We start from the raw sequence: 27,757 nt of genomic DNA on the forward strand, positions 1-27,757 counted from the left end.
CCTATTCATATACCCATCCAAATGCCTTTTAAATGTTGCAATTGTACCAGCCTCCACCACTTCCTCTGGCAGCTCATTCTGTACACGCGCCACCCTCTGCATGAAAAAGTTGCCCCGTAGGTCTCTTTTATATCTTTCCCGTCTCACCCTAAACCTATGCCCTCTAGTTCTGGACTCCCCCACCCCAGGGAAAAGACTTTGCCTATTTATCCTATCCATGCCCCTCATAATTTTGTAAACTTCTACAAGATTACCCCTCAGTCTCCAACGCTCCAGGGAAAACAGTCCCAGCCTGTTCAGCCTCTCCCTATAGCTCAAATCCTCCAACCCCGGCAACATCCCTTGTAAGTCTTTGCTAAACCCTTTCAAGTTTCACAACATCTTTCCGATAGGAAGGAGACCAGAATTGCATGCAATATTCCAACAGTGGCCTAACCAATGTCCAGTACAGCCGCAACATGACCTCCCAACTCCTGTACTCAATACTCTGACCAATAAAGGAAAGCATACCAAACCCCTTCTTCACTATCCAATCTACCTGCGACTCTACTTTCAAGGAGCTATGAGCCTGCACCCCAAGGTCTCTTTGTTCAGCAACACTCCCTAAGACCTTACTATTAAGTGTATAAGTCCTGCTAAGGTTTGCTTTTCCAAAATGCAGCACCTCGCATTTATCTGAATTAAACTCCATCTGCCACTTCGCAGACCATTTGCCCATCTGGTCAAGATCCTGTTGTGATCTGAGGTAACCCTCGTACTACCTCTGATCTGCATTTGAGAAAGGCAGATCCAACTTTAGTCTACTACTTCCCCTGAAACAAAGACCCAATTATTCAAGGTGCTTTTTCCCGATGCAGGAGAGTGAGCGGAAAGATTTCCTAGGTCTGCCTCATCTGTCTCAGGAGCTAAAATCCAGGCTTAGAACTCCATTAGAAATATAACCTGGGTCTCAGAATTACAAGATTTGGTTTTGAAACTGAAATTGAATTAATTTAAATATCAAATATCTCAGCTAGCCTCTGTGAGATAAATGATTCAAGGTGTTGTGTGGGGGAATCATTAGAATTTTGGGAAGTTGTCTGTGCAACTTTTCCCGAACGTTTTTGGGGTTGGATCTGAAGCACCAACCTGTTGGATTTCAATGCTGAGTTCAGAAGACAAAGAAAAATGATTTACCAAGAGTTGTGGAACAGTTGAGGACCAATTGAATAGAGCTTTGAGAAAGCAGAGTCTGAGTAATTTTCTGTGGAAGTTGCTGTGCAGTAATTATGAGTGAAGTTCAAAAGTTCAGTTCAAAAGTCCCAGGTCTTACAAGACAGCTGTCGAAAAGTTTGGAATCAGTCCCAAGAAAGTTGATAACTTCAAGAGCTCCATTAGCCACCAAAGATTTTGTGGGAAATGCCATAATGAAAAAGAGGTGTTTCCTTTGAGAATTTTAGTCTAGAGTATATGTGATTGTTTTTTATTGTGCTTTCTGGAGTAACAATGAGTAACTACCTAAGACAGTGTTTATTTATTAATTTTTGATTTACTTGATTCTTATATAGTGAAAATATGAGGAACGGCTGAGGATCCTGGGATTGTATTCATTGGAGTTTAGAAGATTAAGGGGAGACTTAATAGAGACGTACAGGATAATACATGGCTTGGAAAGGGTGGACGCTAGGAAATTGTTTCCATTAGGTGAGGAGACTAGGACCCGTGGACACAGCCTTAAAATTAGAGGGGGTCAATTCAGAACAGAAATGCGGAGACATTTCTTCAGCCAGAGAGTGGTGGGCCTGTGGAATTCATTGCCGCAGAGTGCAGTGGAGGCCGGGACGCTAAATGTCTTCAAGGCAGAGATTGATAGATTCTTGTTGTCTCGAGGAATTAAGGGCTACGGGGAGAATGCAGGTAAGTGGAGTTGAAATGCCCATCAGCCATAATTGAATGGTGGAGTGGACTCGATGGGCCGAATGGCCTTACTTCCACTCCTATGTCTTATGGTCTCATGGTCTTTTGAACTGTGGAATCTCCTAGTTTAGTTCTTTCAGTAAACCAGTGCCATAATTGAATTTCTAATTCAATATTAACAGTCTCTAAAGAGGTCAAAATAACAGAATGTTCAATGCTTCCTTTTCACTTCATTTACTGGAGGAGCATCAGCAGTTGAAGAAAAGGATTCCAGCAATGTTGTGTAGTGCACTGTCCAGACCTATCTCTCACCACCAACAGATCTACAGATCTAAGCAAGCTCCCCACCAATAACCAAAGCACATTATTTTAAAGTTGCTGGACAATTATGAAGGAGCTGAGCAAGACAGAAAAGAAGGCAAAGAGTAAGATGAGAACTTAACTCCTGAATCATTGGTGCATTCAACAAACTTGGTATATTGACACTCATGTAGCTTATACTCTCTATTTAATAAATGAATCTGTCTAAATGCTAATAATGAAGTGGTCCAAAGCATTTGCTGCTACATTGTTTTCTGTACCTCTCTAATTAGCATCAAATTTCATTCTTTTCTGCGCTGCCATCTTCGTCTACCTTACCAAGAATAAAGGAGTTAAAATTAACCTGCTGCACTCAGCAGAAACAGGGTTGGGAATTTTTCTGAAATGAGAAATTGTGTTTTACCCACTGGAATTTGATGGCCTTTTTTTTTGTTGCTGACTACAGTTAGGTGTTAAGAAGGTGGTCAAGAGTATGGGCAAATTTGTTTCTGTCAATGTGATTCTGATACAAGAACACAGGCTTGAACAAGAAAGCCACTATATCCTTCTCACCAGACAGAGGCAAATCAGCAATTGTCAGCAAGAAAAAAGAAGCTGTCCCAAGTAATTGTAAAACTTTCAAGTCAAGGACAACAGAAGTAGTCTTCTGCTCCTTCCCCCCATAAAAACGTCAAACCTCCCCTTCCTCAGACCCTGCTCAAAGCTACTTCCCTGCAAATTACTAGATTGCTGAAATCCATGTTTCTCATTCTGGCCAGCAAACTCTACCTCTTCTTCACCAGCCAGCTTTTCACCTTTGAGGTTATAAAGATTTCAGAAAGCCGTTTAAACAAGAAAAGAAAGGTGGTGAAGGAGAGAAATTGGTTGTGGGGACAGAATTCAAGAGCTTCGGACCTAAATAACAAATAGCCAATATGTAAACTGTGAGGTAAATGACTCAAAAATGTTTGGCAGATTTTAAATCCTGAACAAAATAGTCACCTTAGAATTAATAAATGACGAAAGAAAAGTGCCCACAGTTGGGTAAAATAAGTGAGAGATGCATATGACCAGAATCAGAGAAATGTACTGTTCTGAAAGGGTTAAAGAATTGGTATACAGAATCAAGGCCTTCAATCCTTTTCCCTTTGTTGGGTGCTTTGTTGATATACAATTTGATTAACTATAGTCATATTATGCATTTCAGTTCCACTTTCATGATTCTTTAAGATGACAGTCCTGCAGCATAATGCATTTGACATGAGAGTACATATCCCTTGTTTATTTATCTTCTCAGGAGATCTTGTCACAAGAACCTTAGAAAGTACTTCTGACAATAGTCTCAGTTCTCAGTTTGCTGTTTGTATTTATCTAATAATATAGAACAATTTGTTTCATGGGCTGTTCTGTCATAAATTCTAGGAATTGTTCAGGATGGGTCAGCAAAAAATCGAATTACAGCTTCTGTAAGTACTGTATACGTTGACAAACAAATTTTGAATAGGCACTTGACATTGAAAGCTAGACTGCAGCGTTTCTTCACAATGTAAGGGACAGGATTTTCCTAATGGACTTTAGGACCCTACCATCAAGAGATCTGAAGCTTGCACTGTGTAGGAAACAGTTATCCAGCAGAGAGTTTTTCCAAATTGGTAAACGTATGGCCAGAGGGTATGCTGGTCTTCTGATTAAGGGTGGTAGATAGGAAAGAGGGTTGATAGTAGACCAAAAGGCAGCCTTTGCTTCTGAGGTGGAGGGGCTACAGTAGGCCATCCAGTTCAGAAGTAGCAGCCGTTTCAAGTGTAGAAATGTTCACATATGAATTAGGAACAGGGTTGGACCATTAAAAACCTTCAGCCTGTTACACCATTCAAGAATAGGAAAAGATGAAGGCGCCTTCTCTATAACATTTTTTACATTAAATTAATACATTCCTTCAGCTGTGGTCCATTAGTGTGGAGAAGGTGCAGCGAAAAACATGCAAACAAGGAGGGTTTCCAACCTGCCTGGAGCATTAATAGCCTGGCATGTCAGTAGAAATCCACCTCCAGGTGGCTATATTGTCCTCATTTGTTTCACTGGACATTACTACAATCAGCTTGTTACAATGAACTTTAATAGGTATTTTAAACTGCCTTAAATGGTTCTGGGCATTTATGGAAAAATTGTGAGGAATGATGTAGCAGACCATCTAGCCCATTGGATGGCAGTTTTATTTTTGTCCTCCTTTTTTTCCATCATGTTCACCCCCACTTGGGGGCTTGAAACATAACAAAACATAACAAACACACAAAAACATAACAAATAGGAGTAGACCATTTGGTCCCCTGAGCATATCCAATTGGCTGTATTTAGTTGTGAAACATTTGCAACCCTCTTGGAAAGGCTATTCTGAAGATTCATAATTCTAAATCAGATAAATGCAAGGTGCTGCATTTTGGGAAAGCAAATCAGAGCAGGACTTATACACTTAATGGTAAGGTCCTAAGGAGTGTTGCTGAACAAAGAGACCTTGGAGTGCAGGTTCATAGCTCCTTAAAAGTAGAGTCGCAGGTAGATAGGATAGTGAAGAAGGCGTTTGGTATGCTTCCTTTATTGGTCAGAGTATTGAGTACAGGAGTTGGAAGGTCATGTTGCAGCTGTGCAGGACATTGGTTAGGCCACTGTTGGAATATTGCATGCAATTCTGGTCTCCTTCCTATCGGAAAGATGTTGTGAAACTTGAAAGGGTTCAGAAAAGATTTACAAGGTTGTTGCCAGGGTTGGAGGATTTGAGCTATATGGATAGGCTAGACATGCTGGGACTGTTTTCCCTGGAGCATCGGAGGCTGAGGGGTGACCTTATAGAGGCTTACAAAATTATGAGGTGCATGGATAGGATAAATAGGCAAAGTCTTTTCCCTGGGATGGGCGAGTCCAGAACTAGAGGGCATAGGTTTAGAGTGAGAGGGGCAAGATATAAAAGAGAAGGGGCAACATTTTCATGCAGAGGGTGGTATGTGTATGGAATGAGCTGCCAGAGGAAGGAATGGAGGCTGGTACAATTGCAACATTTAAAAGGCATTTGGATGGGTATATAAATAGGAAGAGTTTGGAGGGATATGGGCCTGGTGTTGGCAGGTGGGACTAGATTGGGTTGGGGTATCTGGTCGGCATGGACGGGTTGGACCGAAGGGTCTGTTTCCGTGCTGTACACCTCTATGACTCTGAAGGAATTTCTCTTCATCTCAGTACTAAAAGATCAAGTTGGTGCACTGAGAATATGGCCCTATGTTCTCGACTCTGGCAATCTTTTTCATATTCTTCCAGAAGATCACCTCTCTTCCTTCTAATCCCCAAAATGTATATGTCTTTTATCAGTTACTCATCGCAGGACAACTTTCTCATCCAGGAACAAATCTAGCAAAGGATTTTTGTTTTGTTTCCAAGGCATGTATTCTTTGTTAAGTAAGGAGGACAAACCTGTGCGCAGTATTCTAGGTGTAATCTCACTAGAGCCCCATACAATTATTGCAGTACTTCCTTATTCTTCCAATCAAGTCTCTTTCCAATAAAGGCCAACAAACCTTTTGCCTTCTTAATAGTTGACATATCCTGACATGGTCCAGCCACTATGTGACTCCAGATCCACAGCAATGGGTTAACTCTTAACTGCCCCCGGCCACATCCTTTTTCAGGTACGGTGCTTAAAACTTCTCACAATATTCCCAATGTGCTCTGACCAAAGCTTTATACTGCCTCAGCAGTACATTTCTGCTCTTGAATTCTAGTTCTCTTGAAATTAATGCAAACATTATATGTTCCTCCTTAATTGCAAACTGAACCAGGACAATCCTGAACTAGGACTCCCAAGTTCCTTTGTACTTCAGGTTTACAAAGCCTTTCCCTGTTTAGAGAATACTCAATGCCTCTATTCTTCCAACCAAAGTGCAAACCCTCACGCTTTCCCACATTGTATTTTATCTGCCACTTTTTTGCACATGGGGATCCCTCCATAATTCCCAACACTACCTGCTCTTCCACCTATCTTTGTATCATCTACAAACTTAGCAACAACGCCCTCAGGTCCTTCATTCAGATCATTAATGTGTAAAGTGAATAATTGTGGTCCCAACATGGACCCTGCGGAACTCCAATATTCACAGGCTGTCATCCTGAAAACTACCCCTTTATCTCCACTCTCTGCCTTCTGTCAATCAGCCAATCCTATATCCATGTTACTATCTTGCCCCTAACACCATAATCTCTTATTTAGCAGCCTCCTATGCAACACCTTGTATTTGGAAATCCAAATAAGTCACACCCATTGACTCTCCTTTTTCTAAATTGCTCATAATCTCCTCAAAGAATTCTAACAGATTTGTCTAGCATGACCTACCTTGATAGAGCTGTGCTATGTCAGCCCTATTTTACCATGTAATTCCACATACTCCACAATCTACTCCTTAATAATGGACTCTAACACCTTCCAAATGACTGAAGTCACTGACCTATTTCTTGTCTTCAGCCTCCCTTCCTCTTGAACAGAAATGTTGCATTAACCATTTTCCAGTCCTCTAGAACCTTCCCTGACTCCAGTGATTCCCAAAAGACCACCAATGCCTCTATAACTCCTCAGTTATCTCCTTCAGAGTCTGGGGTAGACTCCATCTTGTCTGGGTGATTTATCCACCTTCAGACCTTTCAGCTTCCCCAGCATCTTCTCCTTAGTGAGAGCCACTATACTCACCGCTGACCCCAAATACCTTAAAATTCTTGTCTACAACTGGTATCTTCCACTGTGAAATCTGATGAAAAGTACCTATTCAGTTCCTCTGCCGTTCATCATGGCTACTTCTCTAGCCTAATTTTCCAGCGGTCCAATGTCCATTTCGGCCTTTTTCTTACCTTTTGATATTTTAAAAACAGTTCTTGCTTACACTCATGTTTCATCTTCTCCCCTCTTCTTGCTTTTTTTGTTATCCTCTGCTGGTTTTAAAAGGCTTTCCAATGCTCTGGCATTGGCATTCCTACAAATCTTCACTATATCATATGTTTTTTCTTTTGCTTTTATTTCTTCCCTGACTTCTTTTGTCAGCCATGGTTGCCTCATCTTTCCCTTAGTTTGTTTCTTCTTCCTTGGGATGAACATCTGCTGTGCCTCCTGAGTTACCCCCAGAAGCTCCTGCCATTGCTACTCCCTGCTAGGCCCCACTCCCCTTCCAATCAACTCTGGCCAGCTCCTCACTCATGTCTTTTTAGTAACTTTTACTCAATTGTAATACCATTACATCTCATTCCAGCTACGCCCTTTCAAACTCCAAGGTGAATTATATCAAATTATGGGGATGAAATTGAAATGTTCTATTGTAAATTAAGCAATGCAAAAAGGTATCAAAATGCAGTTATAATTTAAAGAAAAAATGAAAAATGATGGGTATTTAAAACAAACTTAGCAATCTGGCTATCAATGAAGCCATTTTATGTGTGTAATAACTTATTAAAAATGGTAAGAAAACATAAACCTCATGAATTGCCAAAAAGTATTTTCATATATGCTAATGACAGAATCTAGTTTAAAAGCTACAAAGAACATGGAAGTTATATGCACGTACTAAGTAGCACAATGAGAGCATCACATGGAGAAATCAATCCTAGAATCATTTAAATAAGTTACTCTGAGCAAGTTGAAAATGAAATGACACTTGACTGTCATAAAATTAAAATGCATTTTATTGCTAAATTGTGAGAGGATAGAATGTCCAACAAAATATAGCATTACTCCCTGGTTTTATTTTTTATTTTGTAAATTTCAGTTTAAATCCAATTGTATTTTCCTTTTCAGATTTTCTTTTAAGATTTTCCATTCAGTTTTAGGCTGTAATAGGGTAAAATTCTAAATTTTTGATTACCAATGAATTGTAAGTCACTGTAAAATCAGCAACAACAAATTTTATATAGAACTTTTACTGTGGGGAGATATTCCATGGCATGTGATCAAAGTGTGAATAAAGGAGAAAATATGACACAGGTAGGTTCTAAGAAATGTTTTAAATGAAGAGAGAGAGAGGTAAAGGGACTTAGAGATGGAATTCCAAAGCCTACGCATCAGGCTATTTACCATGCATGATCACCAATAACGAGGTGATTAAAATCAGGGATGTGCAAAAGGACGGAGTTGTGGATGGTAGTGATATTGGAGTATTTTAGGACTTGAGGAAGTTACAGGATTATGGAGATGCTAAGCTGTGGAGGAAATTGAGATCAAGAAAGTGAATTTTAAATTAATATGTTGCTAGATCTGTTGTGTTATTGAATAGAATCCGGACCAAATATGCAGTGTAACTTAAAGATATTTACATGACTCACAATATGTGACATTCTGGTATAACGGTGCCCGCTTCACCTTTGATCAGGCTGTCAATGCAACGGAGTCAGTGTAGTATGTTCAGTCCATCAGTTATGTGTATATAATATAGAGTAACAAAACACAAGCTATGTGTAAGTCTGACATATCATGCAATGTAAATAGTATTGTCAATAAACTTTAAGATAACTATCTCAACAAGAACCTATCTTGGTGGTATATGTTACATGAGCTAACTTATCAGGCAACACTCAGACTACATCATACTGAGAGTAGTGCTTGATCCAAGAAACCATGTCATGGGCAGGAGCTGATGTCAGCCCACAAACACAAGAATGATGGGCAAGTAAAACATAGTGCAAGCTAAAATGCCTGGCTTTCTGCATTGGCAGTTCTCTTCTGAGCAGACCTGTAGTCCAGTATGACTATGGTGATTTTACCTTTACCATTTTACATTAAAAATATGAAGCATAGTAGTAAAATGGTATATTATTGATAACACTTAACATACTATTTATGTTGAATCCTACTTCTAATTCAACATCTATAGTCAAATATGTCAGTATTGGAAGTAAAGCATGCCAAATAGTTAATGCAAAAATGTGCCTACTTTTATTGCATTGCTGGGTCTTCTTCTAAGATTGGCCTGAATTTGCATTGTGAATAGTCTGCTCATGTACTGAAGGCTGGAGTAGCAATATCTGCTGAAAGCACCATTGACTCTTTTTCCAGCAAAATCTAATTGTATTTTTTTCTAATTTAAACAATTCTGTGGTACGTTGCCAACTGCTAGCTTAAAGACATTGAAATTTAATTTCAAGAAAGCTGTTCACAGAGTTAGAAATACAGAAATTAAGATAAATTGCATGAATGATTGGAGATTTTAGAAGTTTAAGTAGATGAAGAAAGGACATTGTAAAGATTTTTCAGAATTTGGACTCTGTAGGCCAAATGAAGATACAGATAGAAAAGTCCAGGTCCAGTAGACAGTTACAACCTGTTATTACTGATAAACATATTGCTTTCATTCATTCAACCTTTATTGGATTATACACTAATTGGTCCTTTCTGGTGTACAAACAGTTGCCATTTTCTACAGAGCAAATACAACTGATGTATTCAAAGATTATTGCTACTTGTTTAAATAATGTTTTAAAAAATGAAATACCACATTGAGCCTGCATTTTGTTCCTGTTTCTCTTCAGCAAATTTACTATGATTTATCTTAAGTTACTATTGACAGGTCTCCTGACTATGTTTTATAACAATGGATACAAAAGGGACAATATATTGTTGTACAAGGGTTGTTGTAGTGTTGTATTGATAAAAGTTCAATTTAACTGGAATGCAGTTTCTTAAAAAAACAGGAATCATGGTGTATATTATAAAGAAATCTTTCGCAGAAAAATTTTAAAACTGAGTGAAATTAAAGCTGCCAAGATTGGCTTAATGTTAAACTATCTGTACTATGTTCTATGTAGTTGTGTAATCTTTATATTTAATAGTGTAGCAATTAGGAAGCTAGTTATCAATAACATGTTCTGAAAATGGAATTGTAGGAACTCCTTGCTATTATATTTGTTACTTAACATATACACATTATGCCTGCTGATCAAATCTCACACTTATAGTTTAAGCAAATAGTATGTTTGCATAGATTTTGGCAGCAATCCCCATTTCATATTTCTGTTTAGAAATCTAATCCATGATTATATTTGGCTTAGGAAAAAACAGCATAGGTTCAATTTTAGTTGGGAAAATGAACTGTTTTTAATCAGCTTTATTTCACTCCAGTATGGCCTCATCTAAAGTTTATATTTTGATGTTTTGCATTTGCCTCAGTAACATCTGGAACTCTTTCATAAAGCACAATCTTTCTTTTTTAATGTTTGTGCAGCTTTATTAAATCACCAAAGGCTTAATTTGCAATTCATCATCTGGATTTAATTAGAGGCAATATGAATGATGTGGCAGTCAGAATGTAGATGTTGGGGGGAGGGGATTGGACGCTGTAGTAACTTCAAGAAGTTAATGTTCCTCCTGATAGAAGATTATAATCTAACTTGGTCAATCTTCGTCTCTTATACTGCTCCAAATTACCTCTTATATTTAACTGCTGACACAAAACTGTGTTTGATTTCCTCACAAGATATTCATTGAATGAAACAAATTCAAATGGATCTATAAAGGGAAACACAAAGTTCAAGGCTGCAATTTTCATCTCCCTAGCATCAATATTATCAGTGCTGTGAGCAGTGTTTGCATCCAAAATGCTGCCCATGGCGCACATGTATATTACTAATGCACAACATTTGTTGGGTGATGTTTGGGAGGAGAGCACCATTTTGTGGAAGATGTCATTTTGGTAAGTACATTAGGTTACACACAGGGCAAATCAAAAGGAATTATGAAAAGTAAACAGATCATGAGACCGATCGGTGTACAACACTGATTTTAGGCTAGCACTGCATTTGGAGCTCAATGCTTGAGCTAGCACTGTCCTGAATGAACCTCCAAGCTATTTAAAGGAATCATCAACAATGTACAGGTTAGTTGCTGACATATTGCCGTGTGGTTGCTAGAGCTCTGTCAAGTAATGTTTCTATACTAAGCTCTTTGAACTAGTTTCAAGGATTCCCAGGCATGGCTGCAGGAGTGTCCATTCTTCTTGCACCATAACATGACAGGTAGAATAAACAGATGTTTGTATCATTTGAAGCTTGTAAATCAGAAGAGCTTGTGAGATAGGAGAAAAGGGCATGTGAAAAGACAGAGTAAGGCCATAAGACCATGAGATATAGGAACAGAATTAGACTATTGGGCCCATCAAGACTACTCTGTTATTCAATCATGGCTGATATGTTTCTCAACCCCATTCTCCTGCCTTCTCCCCATAATGATCCCCTTACTAATTATGAATATATTTAACTTTGTCTTAAGTATACTCAATGATTTGCCTTCAGCAGTTTTCTGCTCTAATGAGGTCCACAGATTAGCCAGCTGAAGAAATTGTTTCTCACCTCAATCCTAAAGGGTTTTCCCTTCATTGTGAGGCTGTGCCCTCAGGTTCTAGTCTCTCTTGCTGTTGGAAACTTCTTCTCCACATCTACTCTGTCCAGGCCTCTCAGTCTTCTGTAAGTTTTAATGAGAAAGCCCCTCATTCTTCTTAATTCCATTGAGTATAGACCAATAGTCCTCAACCGTTCCTCACATAATGAAGCCTTCATTTTGGAATCATCCTTGTAAACCTCCTCTGTTGCCAGCACATCCTTTCTTAGATACAGGGCCAAAAACAGCTCAATATGCTCTAAATGCGGTCGGATGACAGCCTTATACAGCCTCAGTAGTATATTTTTGCTCTTGTGTTCTAGCTCTTTTGAAATGAATATTGATATTGCATTTGTCTTCCTAAATACCAACAAAACCTGCATGTTAACCTTAAGAGAATCCTGGCTATATCCTCAGTAAGGTCAATTTAAATAGTGAAACATCCATCAGAGTTCTGAAATACAATCTTATCTGGTCCCCCACTGGTTAGCTGAACTAGCTCTGATTATGTGTCAAATTACCATGCAAGAGAGAGAGAAGTGTATTAGTAAATGAGTGCAATATGTGTGGATGATGTGGCTGTTATGGTTGAATTAATGGCAGTGTGCGAGAGGTGAGAAGCCTGTATCAATGAAATTCAGCTTGTATCATGTTGAAATGAAGCTATGTTATTTTTTAGAGAAACATTTGTTTATGATATGTGGACCTCACTGGTTAGGCCAGCACTTAAAGGCAATCCCTAATTGTCCAGAGAGCTATTGAGAGTCATCATCATTATTGTGGCTCTAGAGTCACGTGTTGGCCAGGCCAGGGAAAGATGGCAGATATCCTTCCCTAAAGATGTTTATTTTTATGGCCATTGTTATAGTCACCATTAATGTTTTATTGCAAAATTCTAATTAAATTCAAATTTCACCATCTGCTTTAATGGGCATTGAACCTATGTACCCAGAACATTACCCTGGATTCTGGATTTCTAGGCCAGTGTCAAGACCACTGCCACACTACATCTGCTAAGTATTTTAAATATAAGTCCTGTTTGATAAAGATTGCTGGCAGTTGAGTAAAGCATGTGAAGTGCAGTTCATGGAAATTTTGGGATATGGTATTTGAACATACATTCAGAGGTCCTTGTATATGAGGATATGTACAGGGAGCCATTGTGGGATGAAAGAGGAATGTAGTTGGAATAAGTATTGCGTTTGGGTCAGAAAAATGGGAAGGCACCCTATTATTTTAAGGGAGAGAGACTTCGAGGTGCTCCGGTGCAAATGGAGGTGTAGTCATTCATGAATCACAGAAAACTAACATGCATGGACAGTAGATAATAAAGACAATGAATGGAATGTTGACTTAAAAGGAAATGAAAGAAAATGAAAGAAGTAGAATATAAAGCTAGGGAAGTATTGTTGCAACTATACAAGGTATTGTTGAGACTGCATCTGGAGTATTATGCACAGTTTTGGTCCCCTTATTTGCAAAAGGATGTAGTGGCATTAGAGGCAGTTCAGAGGAGACACACCAGATTGATCCCAGAGATGAGGGATTTGTCAAATGGAGAGAAATTGAACAGTTTAGAAGAATGTTTAGTTTAGTTTACTCTCTGGAATTTAGAAGAATGAGGGGAGATCAAAATGAGGTATTCAAGATGATAAAAAGTTAGATAAAATAGACATGGAGCAGATGCTTTCTCTTGAGGGGCATTCTAAGACAAGAGGTCTTAGTCTTAGGAGAAACTACTTCTCCTAAAGGGTTGTGAATCTGTGGAATTTGCTACACCAAAGTACGGTGGATGCTGGCACAGTGAGTAACTTTAAGGAGGAGTTAGTCAGATTTTTAATTGGTAATAGTTTGAAGGGATATGGAAAGAAGGCAGGAAAATGGGGGTGAGGAGCATATCAGCCATGATCAAATGGTGGAGCAGATTTGATAGGCCGAATGGTTTAATTCTGCTCATATCTTATGAACTTATGAAATGGTTATGATATGGGATAACTATTCAGCCATTATTCAACAACCATTATTATACATAATTACAGTATAAGAAGGGAGATAAATACTATATCCGCAGCTCTGAATGGAATGCACTCTCCCATGAAGTGTATTCCGGATTCCTACCACCCTCTGGATGAAATAGCTTCCCTAAAGTCCCCTCAGAACATTCTGCCCTTCACTTTAAAATTATACCTCTTGTTATAGAGTCACAGAGTCGAACAAAGACAGGCCTTCAGCCCAAACTGGTCCATGCTGATCAAAATGGTGAATGTGAGGACTGCAGATGCTGGAGATCAGAGACAAGATTAGAGTGGTGTAGGAAAAACACAGCAGGTCAGGCAGCATCTGAGGAGCAGGAAAATTGACGTTTCGGGCAGAAGCCCTTCATCAGGAATGAGGCTGGGAGCCTCCGGAGTGGAGAGATAAAGGGGAGAGGTGCGGGGCTGGAGAGAAGCTAGCTAAGAGTGCAACAGGTGGATGGAGGGGGTGATGAAGGTGATAGGTCAGATAGGAGGGTGGAGTGGATAGGTGGGAAGGAAGATTGGAAGGTAGGACAGGTCATGAGGATGGTGCTGAACAGGAAGGTTGGAACTGGGGTAAGGTGGGGGGAGGGGAAATGAGGAAACTGGTGAAGTCCACATTGATGCCCTGGAGTTGAAGTGTTCCGAGGTGGAAAATGAGGCTTTCTTCCTCCAGGCATTGGGCGGTGAGGGAGTGGTGGTGGAGGAGGCCCAGGACCTGCATGTCCTCGGCAGAGTAGGAGGGGGAGTTGAAATGTTTGGCCAATGGGTGGTGGGGCTTGGTTGGTGCGGGTGTCCTGGAGATGTTCTCTAAATCACTCTGCGAGAAGGCGTTCAGTCTCCCTAATGTAAAGGAGACCGCATTGGGAGCAACGAATACAATAAATGACATTGGTGGATATGCAGGTGAAACTTTTGATGTAGAAGGCTCCTTTGGGGCCTTGGATGGAGGTGTGGGCATAGGTTTTGCAATTCCTGCGGTGGCAGGGGTAGATGCCAGGAGGGGAGGGTGGGTTGTTGGGGGACATGGACCCGACCAGGTAGTCATGGAGGGAATGGTCTTTGCGGAAAGTGGATGGAGTGGGGAGGGAAATATATCCCTGGTGGTGCGGGTCCATTTGTAGGTGGCAGAAATGTCAGTGGATGATGCGGTTTATGCGGAGTTTGGTGGGGTGGAAGGAGAGGACAGGAGGGTTCCGTCCTTGTTGTAGTTGGTGGGGTGGGGTTTGAGGGCGGAGGTGCGGGATGTGGATGAGATGCGTTGGAGGGCATCTTCAACCACGTGGGAGGGTAAATTACGGTCTTTAAAGAAGGAGGCCATCTGGTGTGTTATGTGATGGAACTGGTCCTCCTGAGAGCAGATACGGCAGAGGCTGAGGACTATGCAATACGGGATGGCATTTTTGCAGGAGGTAGGGTGGGAAGAGGTGTAATCCAGGTAGCTGTGGGAGTCCGAGCTTAAAACTGTGTTGCTGGAAAAGCGCAGCAGGTCAGGCAGCATCCAAGAAGAAGGAGAATCGATGTTTCGGGCATAAGCCCTTCTTCAGGATTCTCCTTCTCCTTGGATGCTGCCTGACCTGCTGCACTTTTCCAGCAACACATTTTTAAGCTCTGATCTCCAGCATCTGCAGTCCTCACTTTCTTCTAGCTGTGGGAGTCAGTACGTTTGTAAAAAATGTCAGTGTTGAGTCGGTCGTCATTGATGGAGATGGTGAGGTCCCGGAAGGGGAGGGAGGTGTCAGAGATGCCCCACAGGAAGTAGTTGAAGCCAAAACTTTGCATATATTCAAGAGGCAGCTCGATATGCCATTTAGGGTGGATGAGATCAGTGGTTATTGGGAGAAAGCAGAATTAGTCTATTGAATTGGATGATCAGCCATCATCTTGATGAATGATCCAGGTGAATTTAAGGTCAGGGTGGAATGTGTTGGTGAAGTTGATGAACTGCTCATCCTCCTCGCAGGAGCACGAGGTGGTGCCAATGCAGTCATCAATGTAGAGGAGGAAGAGGTGGGGAGTGATGCCAGTGTAACTATGGAAGATGGACTCTTCTACGTAGACAACAAAGAGACAGGCATAGCTGGGGCCTATGCAGGTGCCCATGGCTACCCCTTTTGTCTGAAGGAAGTGGGAGGATTCGAAGGAGAAATTGTTAAGGGTTAATTGATAATTGTTAATTGCCAGGTCAGCCAAATGAATGAGTGTCAGTGGAAAGGTATTGGTGGGAACGTTGGGAGAGGAAGAAATGGAGGGTTTGGAGGTCATGGTCATGACAAATGGAGGTGTAGAGGGATTGGATGTCCATGGTGAAAATGAGGCGTTGGGGGTCGGGGGAACGAAAGTCTTGGAGGAGGTAAGGGCATGGGAGGTGTCTCGAACGTATATGGGGAGTTCCTGGACTAGGGGGAATAAGACAGTGTCGAGGCATCCATCACAGCAGGTGGTGGCATGGTGGCTCAGTGATTAGCACTGCTAGCTCACAGCACCAGGGGCCTGGGTTCAATTCCTGCCTTGGGTGACTGTTTGTGTGGAGTTTGCACATTTTCCCTCTGTCTGTGTGGGTTTCCTCTGGGTGCTCTGGTTTCCTCCCATATTTTCCCTGAACTTGGCACATATCCTTTTAGACCTTTCTTATCCATGTACTTGTCCAAATGTTGTTATTGTACATGCCTCAACCACTTTCGCTGGCAGCTCATTCCATATACATACCATCCTCTGTGTAAAAAAGTTGCCCCTCAGAGTTCCCTTTTATTCTTTCCCCTCTAACTTTAAAATGATGCCCTCTAGTCCTCGATTCTCCAATCCTCGGAAGAAGACTGAGTGGATTCACCCCGTCCATGCCTCTCGCTGAAGGTAGGCATGCAGGTGCAGCAGGCGGTAAAAACAGCAAACGGTATGTTGGCCTTGATTGTGAGAGGTTTCGAGTACAGGAGCAGGGATGTGTTGTTGTAGTTATACAGGGTCTTGGTAAGGCCACATCTAGAATATTGTGCGCAGTTTTAGTCCCCTTTTCTGAGAAATAATACTCTTGCTCTTCAAGGGGTGCAGCGAAGATTTACCAGGTTGGTTCCAGGGGTGATGGGACTGATGTATGAGGAGATATTGGCTGGGTTAGGATTGTTTTCACTGGAGTTCAGATGAATGAGAGGAGATCTCACAGAGACTTACAGAATTCTAACAGGACGAGACAGAATAGATACAGGGAGGATGTACCCAATGGTGGGTGCATCCAGAATCAGGGGTCACAGTCTGAGGATATGGGGTGGACTATTTAGGATGGAGATGAGGAGACATTTCTTCACCCAAAGAGTGGTGAGCCTGTGGAATTCATTACCACAGGAAGTAGTTGAAGCCAAAACTTTGCATATATTCAAGAGGCGGCTCGATATACCATTTAGGGTGAATGAGATCAGTGGTTATTGGGAGAAAGCAGAATTAGTCTATTGAATTGGATGATCAGCCATCATCTTGATGAATGGCGGAGCAGGCTCGAAGAGCCAAATGGTTTCCTCTTGCTTCTATCTTCTATGTTTCTATGATCTTATACACTTCTACAAGATCCCCTCTCAGTCTCCTTACTCTAAAGAAAAACATCCTAGCTTGTCCAACTTCTCCCTTATAACTCAGACTATTGAGTCCTGGCAACATCCTTGTAAATTTTCTCTTTGCAGTTTAATAACAGCATTTCTATAGCAAGATGACCAAAACTAAACACAATACTCCAAAAGCAGCCTCATCAATGTCCTGTACAACTGCAACATAACTTCCCAACATCTATACTCAATGCCCTGACTGGTGAAGGCCAGTGTGCCAAGATCCTTCTTCACTGTCCTGTCTACATGTGACTCCACCTTCAAAGAACCATGCACCTAAACTCTAAAGTCCTTCTGTTCCTCTACAATCCTTAAGGCCCTAAACTTCACCATGAAACTCCTACGTTGATTTGAATTTCCAAAATACAAAACCTCACATTTATCTATATTAAACTCAATTTGCCATTTCTCAATTTTGCCACTTCCCTGGCTGATCAAGGTCCTGCTGCAATTTCTGATAACCTTCTTCACTGTCCATAAGACTGCTTATTTTAGTGTCATCTACAAACTTACTAATCATGCCTTATACATTCTCATTTAAATCATTGATATAGATAACAAACAACAATGGGCCCAACACCAACTCCTGAGGCACACCACTAGTTACAGGCCTTCAGTCCAACAAGCATCCTTCCACTATTAACCTCTGCTTCCTACCATCAAGCCAACTGTATATCCAATTAGCCAGGTCCCCCTGGATTCTATACAATCTAACCTTGCAGAGCAGCCTACCATGTGGAACCTTATCAAAGGTCTTACTGAAATCCATACAGACTACATCTACTGCCCTGCCCTTATCAACCTTCCTGGTCACTTCATCAAAGAACTCTAACAAATTTGTGAGACATGATCTCCCACTCACAAAGCCACGCTGACTACTTCTAATCAAACCCTGTCTTTCCAAATGCATGTATATCTTAGCCCTCAGAATCTTCTCCAGTAACTTATGTACCACAGACATTAAGCTTACTAGTGTATAGTTCCCAGGTTTTTCTTTGCAGCCCTTTTGAATAAGGGCACAATATTCGCAACCTCCAGTCTTCCGGGACCTCACCTCATGGCTAACGATGAATACATCTATCAGCCAGGTTCCCCACAATTTCTTCTCTAGCATCTGTGTTCTTGGATATATCTGGTCAGGACCAGGCAATTTATTCACTTCCATATATTCTAATATGTCAAACACCTCCTCTACTGTGAAATGGACTGTCCCCAAGATATGACTACTAACTTCCCCAAGTTCCCAAGTTTTTATGTCTTTCTCCATGGCAAACGTGGAATAGAAATATTCATTGAGGACCTTGCCCACCTCCTGCCATTCCACACATTAATGTGCACTTTGGTCCTTCGAGGTCCTATTCTCTCACTAGTTATTGATTCTTTTAAATAACTACAAAAGATAACCAAAGAAAAGGAGAAAGTAAATTTGCAAATCATATCAAGGTGGAAAATAAACACTTCTTTAATTATATAAAAAGGTACAGTGAAGCCAAAGTAAACATAAGCCCCAGGAGAATGAAACTTGGGACATGATAATGGAGAACCAGGAAATGGCAGATGAGTTGAATAAAGATTTTGCATCCATCTTCACAGTAAAGACACTAATGGCACTTGAAGAATACTAATTATTTAAGAGGCAAAAGGGGAGAAGGAATAAATAAAATATTTTTTTGCTAGAGAAAAGATATTAAGGAAACTATTGACATTAAGTCATCTAAATCTAGGGGATGTGTCCTGGAATATTAAAATTAGTAGCTACAGAGATTGTGGATGCACTGGTCATGACCTTCTGACAATCCTTAGATTCTGGAAAAGTACCGGAGGATTAAAAATGCCAACCTAACACCTTTATTCAAAATAGGAAGGAGACAAAAATAACTAACTATAGGCCAGTTAGCTTAATATCTGTGATTGGGAAAAATGTTAAAAATATTACAAAGGAAGAAATAGAGCATTTAGAAATACACAAATCGAGCAGTGTTAGCATGCCCTCATGAAGGAGAAATCATACCTGTCAAATATTTTAGAATTCTTTGAGGTGTTTACATGCTGGATAGCTAAAGCGGAAGCAGGAGATGTAAACTAATCTACTTAGATTTTCAGAAGGTGCTTGATGAAGTACTGAACATAAGGCTACTTTATGGAATAAGAGCCTTCGGTCGTGGAGGTAGCATGTTAGAATGGACAGAAGATTGGCTAACTAATAGAAAATAGAGAGTTTGGATAAGGGGGCATTTTCAAGACAGCAACCTGTAACTATTGGTGTGTTACAGGGATCAATGCTAGGACCACAAGTATGTGCAATTTATTAATGACTTAGACAAGGAAAGTAAATATGCTATTCACTACTAAGGGAAATTTATGGATGACACAAAAATATGTCAGAATGCTGGTGATGAAGATGACCCAAAGACTCTACAAAGGATATAAACAGTGAATAGGCCAAACTTTGCAGATGGAATATAATGTGGGGAAATATCACTTTGGCAGGAAGAATAGATGAGCCAAATATTATTTAAATGGTGAGATATTGCAGAAAATTACAGCATAGAACAATTTGGCAGTCATCCTGCTTTAATCACAATAAGCTAGCATAAGTGCAGCAGTTATTGAGAAGACAAATAGAATGCTGGTCTTTATGTCAAAGAGAATTGAGTATAAGAACAGAGAAGAAACTGTGTTGCTGGAAAAGCGCAGCAGGTCAGGCAGCATTCAAGGAGCAGGAGAATTGACGTTTCGGGCATGAGCCCTTCTTCAGGCTCATGCCCGAAATGTTGATTCTCCAGCTCCTTGGATGCTGCCTGACCTGCTGCGCTTTTCCAGCAACACATTTTCAGCTCTGATCTCCAGCATCTGCAGTCCTCACTTTCTCCTATAAGAACAGATAAGTCTTGCTAACACTAATGAGACCATGCCTGAAATACTGTGAACAGTTTTAGGCCCCTTACCTAGGGAAAGATATACTGGCAATGGGGGTCAATTCAGCCAACTAGATTGAGCCCAGGTATGGAGGAATGTCTTATGAGGAGAAGTTGAGTAATTTCATTCCCCTTGTAGCTTATAAGAATAAGGAGCAACTGTATTGAAACATAAAATATTGTTAGCAGAGAGATTGTTTCCAGCTGTGGGAGTGTCTAGGACTAGCCGCAAAATCCTCAGAATAATGGGTCATCCTATTAGAATAAACATGGAGGAACTTCTTCTCTTAGTAGATAGTGAATCTATGGAATTCTTTATCGCAGATAGCAATAGGGGCTAGTCAATGTAAATATTTTCAAAGCTGAGGTAGCCTCATAATCAGTAAGGGAATCAAAGATATGGGGATAAAACAAGAAATTGAAATTTATGATTTTCAGAGCATCCATGCTCCCTTTGAATAGTGCAGCAGACTTGCTGGGCTGAATGGCCTACTTCTGTTCCTGTATCTTATGATCTGGCAATCCTATGTTTATATAGGTCATTGTAATGTTAGTGCTGCAATCAGGTCCTTGAGGCCTGATTCCTTGCATTAGCCACCAAGGTTATCTTCGTCCACTGTCTCCACAATATTTGCTGTGAGAATAATGCACATCTCCCCTCTCGCCTTCCTCTGCCAAGGTATCTAGTATAGCATCAGGGAACTTTTATTAATGCTTTTTCCCCGTTGTGCCATAATTTACTCTTATTCCTTTTCCACACACCATTCCTGGACATAGTCCACAGGCAGAGTATGCCTTCCTTTTAAAAGGTGCAGGCTGGTTTTAAATGGTGCAGACTAAAATGGCGTACCATTTTAGGTGGTGAAAATAGGCCACAAGTGGAGGTATGCAGTCACACAAATGTGCATTTAGTATTGAATGTCACATAGCAACCATGCAATTCAGCAGGCAACATAAAGTTGCCTGCCTGCATCGGAAGCAATGAGTATTGGGCAAATTAATCATAATAATTCAAAATATTGCAGGTTTGAGGCAGATCTGGCAACAACTGTGTAGCTTCAAGTCCAGTTCTGAAGAAGAGTTATATTGGACTCAAAATGTGAACTTTGTTTTAACTCTCCACAGATGTGGCCGAACCTGCTGATACTTCCCCAGCACTTTCTGTTTTTATATCATAATCCCAGCATTCATCTTGGGGCCTTGATAAGTTTGGCTCCAAAATGGCTTCACACCCTTAAAAGATTGCAGATGCAGGACAGCAAATTAGTTCTGAAATGTTTAAAATAGATTTCAAGCGTAATTATTGGGTTTTGGCTGTGTAGTAGTTTAAAGCAGTTTTTAATTTTGATGCTTGAATCTCCTGTGCGCATTATTGATCCTATTGCTTGAATGGATTGAAAGTTCATTTTCTTAATTAGTTTAACATGTGACTTTAAAAGGGTGAATTAACCAGTAATGCAATAATTCTCTATGAAAATATTTTCAACTCTCTCAAAACATTTATGTGTATCATTTTGGATAATTCTTGATTTCATACCAAATATTACAGCACCTGAAATAATTGCACAAAGGCAGATATCCTCGCACCAAGTCACCCTTTATTTACTTGTGTACAGTACACTGGCTGTGGCCAACCAGATTGGAGTCAATTGCCTGAACTGAGGAGGTTCTAAATTCCTGCTTATGCTGGTTAGCCAGAGCTTTCCTGATTGGCCCAGGTTAACAACTCTGATCAAGGATTTCACACTGAACACAAGATCCACCTGGTTCTAGTCACTACATCCCTCCCCTCCAGGTCCAGAGACATAGGAAAATCTATAAGAGAAAGACCAGACCTGTGATATTTTTGCCTCAGGTCTAGTTCCTCTGACACATGTGGCATCTAATGGACTGTAACCTGTCTCATGCATCTGGAGTGTCTCAGGAGATTTTCCTCCTTTTCTTCCAGCAGTAACAGTATCAAGGCTACACTCACCTCAGCCTCTAAGGTTTCCTTGACACTAGACAGAGGGGGAGAACAGTTTCTGACAGGCCTTCTGGTTATTCTGAGGGGCCAAGATGTTTTGCTCCTGCCCCATTTTTGCTCGATGTTAGTTCAGGACTATATCACCTACCTTGTGAAATAGGTCACAGGACCTAATCTTATGTCAACCTATACCAATACAGAGCTATCCACTCCACCCTCCTCCCTGACCTATCACCTCCATCCCCACCCCCATTCACCTATTGTACTCAATGCTTCTTTCTCCCCATCCCCACTCCCCTCTCATTTCTCTCTCCACTCTGCAGTCACCCTGCCTCTATTCCTGATAAAGGGCTTTTGCCCGAAACATCGATTTTCCTGCTCTTCTGATGCTGCCTGACCTTTGCTTTTCCAGCACCACTCTAATCTAGACTCTGGTTTCCAGTATCTACAGTCCTTGTTTTTGCCTAATTGTACCAATACAGAGCTATTCCCATGGTCCGGCACCAAACGTCATCCCCTGAATTAAATTGTCTCTCTCATTGAGAGGAGGCATATGCCCAGCATTGGTGGTCGTGTTGCAATTTCAATTATTGCACATGGGATGGTCCAATAATCAAACAGGAACCAGGACGGTTTGGTAACAAGTGATTCTGAAGCTGCTTCTTTAAGCCTGCCTTCAACATTTGGACTGTTCTTTCCATTCGACAATTGGACGATGAATGGTCTGGAGCTGTCCTTATGTGCTGAATGCAATTTGACTTTTGAACATATTCAAATGCCCTGCTGGTAAATGATGTCTCATTGTCCATGACCAGTACTTCTAGGAGTCTATGTATCATGTATGATGCTTGCAGCTTCTCAATTGTCATCCTTGAGTTTGCCAAACTAACTTTATGCATGTCCAACCACTTTGAATAGGTGTCCACAATCACCAGGGCCATCATTATCGACATGCAACTGAGTCCAGGGTTTATGTGGCCATTCCCATGAATGTGGGGGTGGTGCTGGTGGCAACCTTTGTCTTTGCTGGCACTCTGGGCACTGCCCATCAACGCAGGTATGTCAGCATCCAACCCTGACTACCAGACATACCTTCTTGCTAGCAATTTCATCTTGGAAACCCTGGATGACCATGAAGGAGTTCCTGATGAAGGGCTCCAGCCTGAAATGTCGATTTGCCTACTTCTCGGATGCTGCCTGACCTGCTGTCCTTTTTCAGCAACACCGTCTCAACATGCAGGAGTTCAGCCTGTATCTGGCAGCGACCTTTACTTGGGACAATCACCCTTGCTTCCCTATAGTAATATGCCATCCTCTACAGTGATCTGGTCTCACCAGGTACGGAAAGGTTTCAATCCTGGTTGTGAATGTCCTCCTGTCTCCCCCCATTACCACCAGCTGTTTTAGTTTCTCGAGGACAAGATCTTTTGTTGTCCACAGTTGGATATTGGCAGCGGTGACTGGAATGGTGTCAAGGAAGTTTAAAACTAAAACAGAATCTTCCAGGGGAGGCACCACCAGTGGGGTATCTGACAGTAGGAGGCAGCTCAAGGCACCCACATTAGCCACTTAGCTTCCTGGACAGTACTTTTGTCTTATACTTGTACGCACTGAGAATAACGGCCCAATGCTGAATTCTACCAGAAGCTATGGGCAGCTTGTCTTTCATCAGTATCCCAAGCAGGGATTTGCGATCTGTTACAATGACAAATTCCTGTATATAAAGGTACTGGATGGAACTTCCTTACACCAAAGATGACCTCCCAACCTTCATAGAACATAGAACATAGAACATAGAAAAATACAGCGCAGTACAGGCCCTTCGGCCCTCGATGTTGCGCCGACCAAAGCCTACCTAACCTACACTAGCCCAATAACGTCCATATGCTTATCCAATGCCTGCTTAAATGACCATAAAGAGGGAGAGTCCACCACTGCTACTGGCAGGGCATTCCATGAACTCACAACGCGCTGAGTAAAGAATCTACCCCTAACATCTGTCCTATACCAACCTCCCCTTAATTAAAAGCTGTGTCCCCTAGTAACAGCTGACTCCATACGCAGAAAAAGGTTCTCACTGTCAACCCTATCTAAACCCCTAATCATCTTGTACACCTCTATCAAATCGCCCCTAAACCTTCTTTTCTCCAATGAGAACAGCCCCAAGTGCCTCAGCCTCTCCTCATACGATCTTCCTACCATGCCAGGCAACATCCTGGTAAACCTCCTCTGCACCCGTTCCAGTGCCTCCACATCCTTCCTATAGTATGGCGACCAAAACTGTACACAATACTCCAGATGTGGCCGCACCAGAGTCTTATACAACTGCAACATGACCTCAGGACTCTGGAACTCAATTCCTCTACCAATAAGGCCAGGACACCATATGCCTTCTTCACCGCACTATTTACCTGCGTGGCAACTTTCAGAGATCTGTGTACATGGACACCAAGATCCCTCTGCTCATCCACACTACCAAGTAGCCTACCATTAGCCCAGTAATCCATCTTCTTGTTACTCCTACCAAAGTGAATGACTTCACACTTAGCTACGTTGAACTCCATTTGCCACCTTTCTGCCCAGCTCTGCAACTTATCTATATCCCGCTGTAAACTGCCACATCCTTCTTTGCTGTCCACCACTCCCCCGACTTTCGTATCATCCGCAAACTTGCTCACCCAGCCTTCAAGACCCTCCTCCAGGTCATTTATAAAAATGACAAACAGCAATGGTCCCAAAACAGATCCTTGTGAAACACCGCTAGTAACTGCACTCCAAGATGAACCTTTACCATCAACTACTACCCTCTGTCTCCTTCCAGCCAGCCAATTCCTAATCCAAACCTTTAATGTACTCTCAATGCCATACCTCCGTAATTTTTGCAGTAGCCTACCATGGGGTACCTTATCGAACGCCTTGCTAAAATCCATATACACCACATCTACTGCTTTACCCTCATTCACTTCCTTAGTCACCTTCTCAAAGAACTTCTCTATCTGGGCATATTTTCATTCAGCATCAGCCAAAGACTAGAAAGCGTATGCTATCAGGTGTTCCTCCCTGTTGGGCCATTGATGAGCCAACCCTACCCTAATGCCACACAGGGAGGCATTGCATGTCAGCACCACCTCTCACTTCGGATTGCTGTGGGCCAGCACCATAGATGATGATAGCTGCTTTTTCACTTCCCTAAAGGCTACTTCTTAGCTACACAACCATTTCCAAGGCTGAACCTTTTTCAACAGTCAGTGTAAGGGTGCCAAAATGGAGTCCAGGTTATGTATGCATTTTCCATAATTCACTAACCCGAGGAGAGATCTAAACTCCGGTACAGACATGGGAGCCGGGGCACCTTTGATCGCCGTCACTTTATCTTCCAATGGGTGTAACCATGTTTTGCCAGCTTTGTAGCCCACATAGGTCACTTGGGGCACCTGGAACATACATTGTTCCCTTCTAAGGCGAATGTCCAGCTGGGAGAAACATTTAGGCTCTGTGTCCAAGCTCTCCAAGTGCTCTTTACTGGTCTTCCCTGTTAATAGTACATTATCTAGATAAATGGCCCTTGTAAAATGTTTTCCATGATCCGCTGGAAGACAGCGCAGGCTGATGATGCCTTGGATGTCAGTCTTGAGTACTGATATAAATCTTACGGGTATTAATTGTAGCATACTTCTGTGGCTCCTCATCCAGTTGCAATTGCAAGTAGGCGTGGCTCATGTCCAGCTTCCTAAAGGACAGCCCCCCCACCAACTTTGCATGCAAGTGCTCTTTGTGAGGGATCGGGTATTTATCCAGCTGTGAGAAACAGTTTACCGTTTGATGAAAATCCCTAAAAGTTGTCAGGCTTCACCATCGGTACGACCAGTGCTGCCCATTCTGTAAACTGCTCTGGTTTGATGATTACTTTGCTCATCCAACCTCTTGATTTCTGTCTCTACTTTCGATCACAAGGCAAACGGCACCAGGTGGGACTTGCAAAATCTCAGAATTGCTTCCTGGTCAATATGGAAACTGGCTTTGGCATCTTTGATAGTCCCAAGCCCTTCCTGAAAATCTCCTGGCTATTTCACTAGGACTTCACTGAGTCATCCATTTTCTAATCAAAAAATGTTGAACCAATCTAAGTGAATCTATCTCAAACAATTCAGTCCCAATAGGTTTGGTCCCTAGCCTCTTACTACCATCAGCGATAATTGAACCAACAGCTCCTTGTAGGAGACCGAAAATGAAGTTGTACCCTTAATTTTCAGTTGTTTCCCAGTGTATGTTCTCAGTCTGGCTGAGGTTTTTGCTCAAACTTAAGAGAGTTCTGAGCAAATCTTGTTAAAGACGGATTCTGCAAACACAGATACAGCTGTGCTAATATCGACCTCCATGGCAACTGGATGACCATTTAACCAATTATTAATTTTAATCTGTTCTGATTTGGATGTTGCTAAGCAATTTAATTGTTCCAACCCACATGTAGCAGGACTTTCCAAGGTGCGCACTCTCCTGGTACTGGCCTACAAGTTTTTATACTCAAGTCAGGCCTTGTAGGACTCCTTGCTGTCTTTGAGTCCACATACTGGCAGCAACTACAATGGTTTGCCGGCCCAGATTCTGAAGAATGTTTTTGCCACTTGGCCGAGGCTCAGCTTTGTTTTGGGGTTATACAGTATGCTGGCCAAGGGTCCCTCTGCTCACAGAATCCACAGCACCACAGAACAAGCAGTTCGGCTGGGAGTCCGTGGACCACCACAATCTGCAGCTGTAGGGGACTGCTGCATACAGCACCCTCCACCCCAGATCCCAGAGAGAAAGGGGCAGGACACCCGTGCAGAGAGCCCTCCACTGGGGATCTCCACTGCCTGGTGACAAATGGCATGTCCAAGCGATGGATGAGGGAAAAGAGGTGGACGGTGTGTAGCAACTGTCAACAGAGGGTTATGCCCCTAAAGGGGACAAAACTAAAATTCTGGAGGTGGCTCAGGTTGTGGAGCACAGACTCCCATGGGAAGTACAGGACCTTGGGTCCTCTCCAGTTTGCTTTTTTTTGGTTTTTTTATATATATTTTACTCTCCAGTTTGCTGTTTAATTTATTTTTGTATATTTTTCTTCCAGTTTGTATTTTAATGTTTTTTAAATAAATTTCTACTCTCCAGGTTGCATTTTGTTTTTGTGTTTTTATATATTTTTCTCTCCAGTTAGCAATTTTAAAATTTTTTTTCACTACAATTTGCTTTTTTGTGTTTTACATATTCCTTCTCTCCAGTTTGCCTTTTTATTTTTTTTATAAATATTTTTCTGTCCAGTTTGTTTTTTTTGTTTTTTATATACTTTTGTCTCTCCAGTTTGCATTTTGTTTTTGTTTTTTAATATATTTTTCTCTCCAGTTTGTATTTTTTCTTTTTTTAAAATTTTCTTTCTTCTTCCCTTTCTTTCTCCCTTACCCCACATTACCACCTAACTGCGGTAGTGCTTATATTTTCCCCAGCACCCATGTGGCGCGTGTGCAAGTGTGAGACATTATGTGTGGATATTTGGTTCTAGAAAATTCAGACATTGATAAAAAGGGACACAATATCAAAGCTTTACATTTTGCATTCATCAGAACTAGGACACAAAAATCCAGCTTTTAAAAAGGAACATCAATTTGAATAGCATGAGAAAGGGATACTTAGTCTTTTGG

At 41.4% G+C, this 27,757-nt stretch overlaps 1 protein-coding gene across 1 annotated transcript in view; it reads left to right on the top strand.

Annotated features, from left to right (window-relative positions):
* tgfbr2l (transforming growth factor beta receptor-like) overlaps positions 1–27,757 on the top strand; it is a 108,102-nt gene that overhangs the window by 29,414 nt on the left and 50,931 nt on the right. The gene's annotated exons all lie outside the window — the stretch shown is intronic.

Source organism: Chiloscyllium punctatum, chromosome 10 (assembly GCF_047496795.1).
Source record: "Chiloscyllium punctatum isolate Juve2018m chromosome 10, sChiPun1.3, whole genome shotgun sequence".
Taxonomy (NCBI): domain Eukaryota; kingdom Metazoa; phylum Chordata; class Chondrichthyes; order Orectolobiformes; family Hemiscylliidae; genus Chiloscyllium; species Chiloscyllium punctatum.